Source organism: Suricata suricatta, chromosome 5 (genome assembly GCF_006229205.1).
Source record: "Suricata suricatta isolate VVHF042 chromosome 5, meerkat_22Aug2017_6uvM2_HiC, whole genome shotgun sequence".
Classification (NCBI taxonomy): Eukaryota; Metazoa; Chordata; class Mammalia; order Carnivora; family Herpestidae; genus Suricata; species Suricata suricatta.
The window spans coordinates 828,691-836,901 of NC_043704.1; positions in this window are offsets into that span (position 1 = coordinate 828,691).

Genomic DNA, 8,211 nt, shown 5'->3' on the forward strand with positions numbered 1-8,211 from the left:
GCCCACGCAGGGGAGGGCAGAAAGAGAGGGAGAGAGAGAATCCCAAGGTTTTGCACTGACAGCCCGGAGATCGTGACCGGAGCCAATATCAAGAGCAGGACCCTAAATGACTGAGCCACCCAGGCGCCCCTTGATTTCTTCTAAATCTTGTGTTTGCTCTGAACTCCTTGGCCACCATTCCAGCAGGGAAAGGGCGGGTGCTGCCTCGCTGCCGCCGGGCAAGGGTAGAAGACAAGGTTCCCCATCAGGCCTCTGCTGATACCGAGTGGGGGCCCCATTACTTGTGGGCTGACATGGCGGTGGGGGGTCTTCAGGAGCCCAGAGGGATGAAAGTACGGATCTGTGCCTGGCCTCTCTGACACCGCAGTCAGGGGGCTGGGTGGCTTGTGACAGTCTGGCAAGGGTGAGGCCACAGTGCTGAGGGGATGTTCGGCCCACGAGGAATGCTTCTGGCCAGGCTGGTTCGCTTAGGGAGAGCGGGGTTTACTTGGATTTTGTTTCGGTTTGGACTTGGGTCTGCACCTGTCGGTGTTTTAGCTTTCTGACCTGTCCAGGGTGGCTGGAAACCCCAGGGGACCCGCCGCCACGCCCTCCCCGGTTCCCTCCAGCTGTTGGAGTGTTTTATGCTTGTTTTATGTGTAACGTCCAGGGTATTTGGCTGCGCTCAGCTCCTCTGGCTTCCAGGAAGCAGAAGTCCGCTGATGTACTTGATGTCCGTATAGGTCACGTTGCACCTCTAAGGTGTCACGGAAATGGCAGGTGTGGCCCTGCCCACGTCTGAGGTGCGTGTTGGCGGCTCTGTGTGCCAAGTTCAGCCTTCTGTGAACGGGCGATGCCGGACGAATTTCATGGCCGTTGGGCTTTCCCTAACTTTGGTGTATATTTTGTTTCATAGCTAGCATCTTGGGAGCAATTTTATCTTAATGCTAGTGGTTAAAATAAGGAAAAAGCACATGTGAATCTGTTTCTTTCCAACCCTAGACTGCATGTACTGACTCTTCCCTGGGACCTGGGAGAGCCCCACACCACGGCAGGCGCCGGTGCCCCTTCGAGGGCGTGCCTGCGGGCCCGAGGCGCTCGGACGGCGAGGTGGGCAGTCCGAGCCTCCCCTCCTGCTTCCCACCGCCTCACACGTCCCTCTGAAATCCTAGCAGAACACGAAAACAAAGGCAGGCAAAAGGAACGGCCTGCACAGCCCATGCAAAATAAGGCCCCCCCCCTCCCTCAGGGACCCTCACCCACGGGGACACTGGACTGCAGCCTGGCAGCACAGACCCCACCTCTGAGTGTCCGCAGCCCTGGGCCACGGCCCCCCGTGAGAGCAGCACGCCCTGCGGGCCCCTGCCCCCTGCCCCCAGGAAGCGAGGGTCACGCCCCGTCTCGTTTCGCCCTCCCTCCCGTCTCCCGAGTCCCCCCGAGCCTCTGACACGGGAGGGGGAGGGGCTGGGCTCCAAAGCAGCGGTGTCCCAGCAGACACAGTGGCGACATGTCCTCGTCTGGACTCTGCAGTGACTCGTCCCAGCTTCCGCTTCAGAGTCGCCAGGGGCCCTCGGACCTCAGGGGGACCCCACCAGAACCATCAGTTCGAGCCCTGAGCGAGCCCCACATCGGATCTGTACAAGCCGGGGCTGCTGAGGATCCCGCCTGGCCTTGGGGCCACTCCCGGGCACCAGCGATGCCTTCTCTTCGGTCGCCCACCTGTGAAATTCGGGGCGTGGGCCTCTGCATCCATTTCCGTAGAAGAAGCGGTCCTTTCTGACGGCACTCGGACCCCAAACACACAACCCAGGCAGCCCCTCAGGAAGTTCAGATCTCTGCTGCTGGGGACAGTGCACTCTCTTCTGAAAATTTTTAATGTTTATTTGAGGGAGACAGAGTGCAAGCGGGAGAGGGCAGAGGGAGGGAGAAGGAGACACAGAATCCGAAGCAGGCTCCAGGCTCTGAGCTGTCAGCACAGAGTCCGAGGTGGGGCTTGAACCCACGAACCAAGAGATCATGACCTGAGCTGAAGTCAGAAGCCCGACCGACAGTGCCCGGGCGCCCCTGGTCTGCCCAGAATCCTGCACCATCTCCTTGTGGTGCCGCCTACACACACAGGGTCACCTGTGTTCTTGCAGAAGCGACAGGCCTTGGCAGGTGCGAAATGACGTGACCGAGCAGCGGACCCAGCTGGGGGGGGCGGCCCCCTCCCCGGGCGTGAAGATGAAGCGCAGGCAGGGAGGGGAGGGCCCACTGCCAGCCGTGGAAGCAAACGGGGTTTTACTGCACAAACCGGGGCTCTTGGGAGAAGCCCCACCGCGAGGACGCAGGCCCGACGGCAAGGAGCTGACTACGGGGCATGTGGGGCCCGCCGTGAGGGACTCCGCTTCCACGACTGAGCTGAAGAAATCTGAGGGCTCGATGCCCTAACTCCCTCGGAGAGCACAAAGACGGTGGAGGAAAAAGGGAGAGGAGAGATTCACAACGTACAGCAAGAACCTGAGCGCTCCGAAGCCCCAGCTGCTCTGGAACCTGAGCTGCGGTTCAGATCAGTGACCTTGGGAAGGGTCTCAAATATGTGAGAGAAAGGCCAGGAGCGGGGGGCTGGGGGGAAGGTGGAATGCGGGCTCGACAAATCGTCTCCCGCATTAGTGACAAAACCAGAGAAAGTGTCAAAAATAACCATTTTAGGGTGCTAGAAATTAACCAAAGGCGTATAAAAAATTGAGAAGCATTTCTTCCGGGAAATCTACGGCACCTCGGACCCTATGGCAACGGGGAGGCCTTTCTGTCCCTTGTGCAGAGTGCAAACGCGGCCCCGCCTCGGATGGGGACAGGCTTGCCCACACCGCCCCAGGAATCAGCCTTAAAAATAAAAACGAGAGCACTGCGCAGAGAGCCCACACAAAACCCAAACGGCTCTGCATTCGGTCGCACCTGACACTCCGGTGTGGCCCACGGCGCCGGCAAGTGGCTCCAGAGATCCCGAGCCGTCCCGGGTCGCGTGTGTGAGCGTCCGTGCGTGATCGCGTGTGCACACAGGGGCGTGGGCGTGTGCACGTGGTGGCCGCGTAACTGTACAGTGAAGCCCACGGAGAAGGCACACGCAGAGGAGCCAACGCCGCGCCCAGACCGGACCCACGAGGGCAGTGACGGGTCCGCCGCCCCTCAGAGTGAGGCTCACGGAGCGGCAGGCAGTGGCTCACCAGCGAGGGGCCCTTTTTGGTGAAGAGGAGACTTCAGTCTGGCAGCAGCAACTCAACTGAGGGCAGGCACAAAACCGAGCAGTGTTTTCAGGGGTTTGATGCGGAGCCGCCCCGGCCGCTGCAGCCTGGCCCCTGGCCCGGCCTCTGTCCCGCAGCCACCTGGCCGCAGCGGGGGCTCCGGGACCGACGGCCCTGGGTCGGTTCTGGGCAGGGCCGTACCTCACGTCGATAGGAGCTAGAAAGCACTTCTGGCTTCGCCTGGAACCTAAAGCCAGCTTGTCAGCCCCTTTTATGCGCTGGATACGTGGGGGCAGAGGCCAGTCGGTGGGGAGTGCCAAAAATTATATAGCTTTTGACCTTCAAAGACACAGAGCCGACGACGTACGTGTTTGTGTTAGCCAAGGACGAAAGTACCACGGACTCTCGATAAGAAAAGCCTGTGCGAAGACGTGGGGAGACCTTGTGAGGAAACACAGCGAGCTTGCCGGGCTGGGGGCTGAGGCTCCGCCTGGGAAGGGGCGGCCGGCGGGCACGCCTGGCAGGGCGCAGGGCAAAGGCCTCAAACCCCCGCAGTGCAGGGATGGAGAGCAGGGAGCACCCTCGAGAAGGGGCCGACAGAGTGGCCTGTGCCACAGCTAGAAGGGCCCCACTCCCGGGGGGGCTCTGTGAAGACGCCAGATGTGACCCCGGCCGGAACCGCAGCCGGGCTTCCATGGAACCTCACCGCGTGCTGCCTTGGGTCACTTAAAACCAGAGGCAATTTTAAAGGCGCCTGGTGGCTCAGCTGGTTAAGTGTCCAACTCAGCTCAGGTCATGATCTCACGTTCGAGCCCCACGTCGGGCTCTGTGCTGACAGCTCAGAGCCTGGAGCTGCTTAGGATTCTGTGTCTCCCTCCCTCTCCACCCCTCCCCCACTCATAATCTCTCTCTCTCTCTCTCTCTCTCTCTGTCTCTCTTTCAAAAATAAATAAACATTAAAAAAGAAGAGACGACTTTGTAAAGATACTGAACAACGTGCCACCAGCACAGCAGGGCAGCGAGCTCCGTGGGACCGATCAGAGGCAGGGCGCCGTGACAGGAGGGTCACGGGGAGGCGGCTTTGCACAGGTGCTGGCACTGTTAGCTTTAGACCAAAGGTAAAGACTTAAAGACTGATTCCAACCTCACACACAATCCCCACCCAGAGTCCAGCAGAACGGTTTCTGCCTCACCCGTGAGTGTGGGCCGCGCCCGGCGACGTCCTGCCAAGGGGCTGGTGGGGACGGGGGGGGGGGGGGGGGGGGGGGGGGGGGGGGGGGGGGGGGGGGGGGGGGGGGGGGGGGGGGGGGCGGCAAGCAGTAGCGGCAGAGCAGGGAACCGGACGGCCCGACCTCCGCCCGCCGCTCAAGGTCAGCCTCGATGGGGACGAGCCCGGCTGGGAGTGTGCGCCCCGGAAGTGACGGACATGGGACTCGGGCCCCGTGGTCTTCCTGGAGACGGCCCACACCCGGGTCCAGGCCTGAGACAAACATCAGGAGAATCCCAACAGAGCGGCATTCTGCAAAATCCCTGGCCCGTCCTCCTCCAAGCGGTCAAGGTCACCAACAGCAAGGAGAGTCTAAGACACCGTCGGTGAAGAAGACCCGAAAGAGCCCGAGGGTTGGATGTAACGCGTGTCCTGGATGAAACTGTGAGACGGAAGGACGCGAGGTAAAAACTGAGGAGACCCGTCTGCGGTGTGGGTTGTAGTTACTGATAACGCGTCCGTTTTGGTTCATCAGTTGTATCCGGGGCACCCCAACACCGCTCTTATTCCTGGGGGGGCATCCTGTGCTGTCATTTGATTTTTTCTGTAAATCTAAAATGGTTTCTAAGTCTATTTTTAAACACCTGTTTTCAATAAAATACAAGGGCAAATAAGCTGAGAAAGTTTTGCCACACAGACTTCAGGAAAAGAAGGTCAGGGACTATCGGGGGGTAACATAAGGGGTGTGATGCACGTGGCTAACAAGTGTGCAAGCTCGCTGGCAGCCAGAGGTGCGGCTGGAACCCCCCGAGCCTGCAGCCTCCGCGGGGCCGGGCACCGCCACGCGGCTCGCCCTCAGAGCAGCAGCATCCCGCGGGCCGCTGTCCTCCTGGGGCTTCGGTGGCCTCCGTGCACCCGCGTCCTTCCTGCTGGGGCTTCGCAGAGCCCCGTCCTGCTCCACACTTCCTCCCGGTTGGTCATTTAGGTTAATTCTGCCAGTTTTGCTTCTATTCCTTTGAGAAACATCTTCACCCGCAACTGTGCCTTGCTGGGTGGGGACACGGGGACTCCCTGAGTGCAACCCCCCCCCCCCCCGACCTCGGTGCAGTGCGCATCTCAGGGCACTAGCTGCGGCCCCTGCTCTGCGCTCGGCCCGGGAACGCTGAGGGTGGAAGCCCGGGCAGGCCCTCCCCTGCGGGATGCCCTCCGAGGTCAGCAGACGCTGGAGACCTCGAGGGCGGGGGAGGTGCCGAGGGGTCCGCAGACCGAGGCAGGTGCCGGAGGGGATGGACTGTTCCTGCCCGATGCCCTGTCAGGGTAGGTGAGGCCCACCTGCCACCAGCCCTGCCACAGGGCCCAGGCCAGGCCCCTGGAGTGATGTCAAAGATGGGCTCGGCTGGGGGTCTCCAGCACTGGGGGGGGGGGGGGTCGGGCACTCAGTGTGGCCACAGCCCGACCGGCCTGGTGACAGGAACCCAAGCCAGTCAGTCCTTAGGACGTGAGGTCCTCAAGGCCACCGGGCAAGGATGGGGGCAGGGAAGGCTGACCGGCAGCCACAGCTAGGTCAGCTGCCCGCCTCAGAACTCAGAGAGCTCTGGCCAGTGTAGACTCACCCCGATCTCCGGGTCACCAATTTTCTGACTGTGTTCGTTCCGAGACTGGCCTCCCGGCCAAATGGCCGGTGGGGGGCATGAACTGGCCCATACCTTGGGTCACTGCCAACTCAGGACATTCCTTCTGCGGCGGGCACTGACCGCGGGTCAGGGGGTCGAGCAGGGTCAGTGCAGGGTTGGACTCTTCTGGGAGACGCGGGCTGTGTGTGGCGCACGGCGACCATCCTTCTCCGGGCCGGGTTCACGTCCACGGCCTGGCACCGAGGGGCTGCCCCTGGAGCTTGTGAGCCCGGCCAGGCCCCCACTCCCAGCAGCCCTGAGCGCCGTCTGTGGTTAGGTCGGCCCAAAGGCACCGAAGCAGAAGCTCAAGGTCCCTGTGGGGCCCCACACGTGCTGGCCCCGAGCCCGGGCCCCCACGCGCCCCTCGCCTGCGGCCTACCTGGGCTCCGGAGGCCTTGCGGCTCACGGGGACGTGCTCTGCTGGACGAGGAGCCCCGCGCGGGGGGCCGGGTCTGAGGCAGCGAGTCCCAGAAGTCTGGACGCATGGGCCTCCCCTCCAAGGCCACTCTGTGCGCTCTGGGACTGCCCGCCGTGTCCTTGCACCTCGCGCTCCCGCACTGGACAAGCCCGAGGCATGAGAGAACGTTCTGGACTGGACCAGTTCAGGGACGGCGCAGCCACTGATGCAAGGGGGAGGCTGCGGGAGAGGGGGAGGTGAGGAAGACGGAGGCTGATGCCGACAGAAGGCGGCGGCGGCTGAGCCCACCCGAGGGTGCTCGCAGCGAGCAGGGGTCACGGGCGGGTGAGGCTCGGCCGGCAGGACAGGCCCCGGGGCGAGGAGGCGGCACAGACCGGCTGCCAGCAGGCCAGGCGGAAAGAGGGGGCAGGGAGGGGGGCCTCCTCCGGGGAGGTGCTGCTGCTCGCGCGTCATAGCCCCCGGGACCCTAGACCGTGACCCAGGGCCCGGCAGCTCTGAAGCCAGGGGCTTCAGCACAAAGCTGCTAGACAAAGGACCGGCGGCGGATTTCCTTTCCCCTAAGGGACACCCCAGACCTCAGCTGCGGGGGACACGTGGCTCCAGCCCGTCCCGCTGCTGCGTCCGCAGGCTCCGGCCGCGTGCCGCGTGTGGTGGCACCGCCGGACGCCCAGAGCGGGGCAGTCCCCACGGGGGCCCCAAGGACGCCGGTCAGCAGGACCTCCCCGAGTCACCAAGGACAGCAGGGGCTGAACTATGAACTTCTAACAGTTTGAAAAAACCTTGCAGGCAAATTGCATAGGCTAGAAATTATTGAAAAAGTGAGGTATCTCATGAAGTATAAAATACATGTAGATGCTAGTCTATTTTATCATTTACCACCACAAAACACACACAAATATACGACAAAAAGTTAACATTCACCAAAACTCACGTGCAGAGGCTGTACAATCGAGAGAAACATTAAAAACTTAAAGACCGAGTAAAAGTCCCTGCAGCACCAGCTGCACGACTGCAATGATTTCACAGCCCCGCCCCCACCCGCCGCTGTCGCGGGGACCTCACGTCCCGCAGTGTCCGTTCCACACGCCGGGGCCCCTTGCGGCCCTCCCCGGTTTTGTGCTGTGTTTGGAGCGATGCTGCGCACGCGGAGAAGCACCACGGGGCCCGGACCACGGGCTCCCAGAAGTGCTCCCCAGAAGCAGAGATAAGTCATGACGTTAACAGAAAAAGTCGAACTGCTTCATGTGCACCACAGACTGAGGTCTGCAGCTCTGCTGCCGCTCATCTGAAGATAAACGAACCCAGTATAAAGACTGTTGTGAAAAACCAAACAGAAGAAGAAGAAAAGGAAATCCATAAAGCCGTCACTGCAGCTGTGCCAGCAGGTGGGAAAACCTTGCATCTTCTGCAAGATATCTTTTTATCTCATATCGAAATGCTACTTTTGCGTGGGCGCATAGGAAAGGCTTACAGGCTCTAAAATCATTTGAGAAAAAGCAAAATCGTTACATACAAATGTAAAGCCAAAGAAAGGTTAAGGATCTAAAGCTGGAGAATTTAACGCCAGCAAAGCACGGTTTGATAATTTCAGAAAGAGGTTTGGGTGAAACACGAGACAACAGAGCAGCGACTTCCGTCGGCGGCAGGCGGCGGGCGAGCGCCCGAGAAGACCGCGCAGGCGTGTCCCGCGGGCCGAGGGCCTGGCCTGGG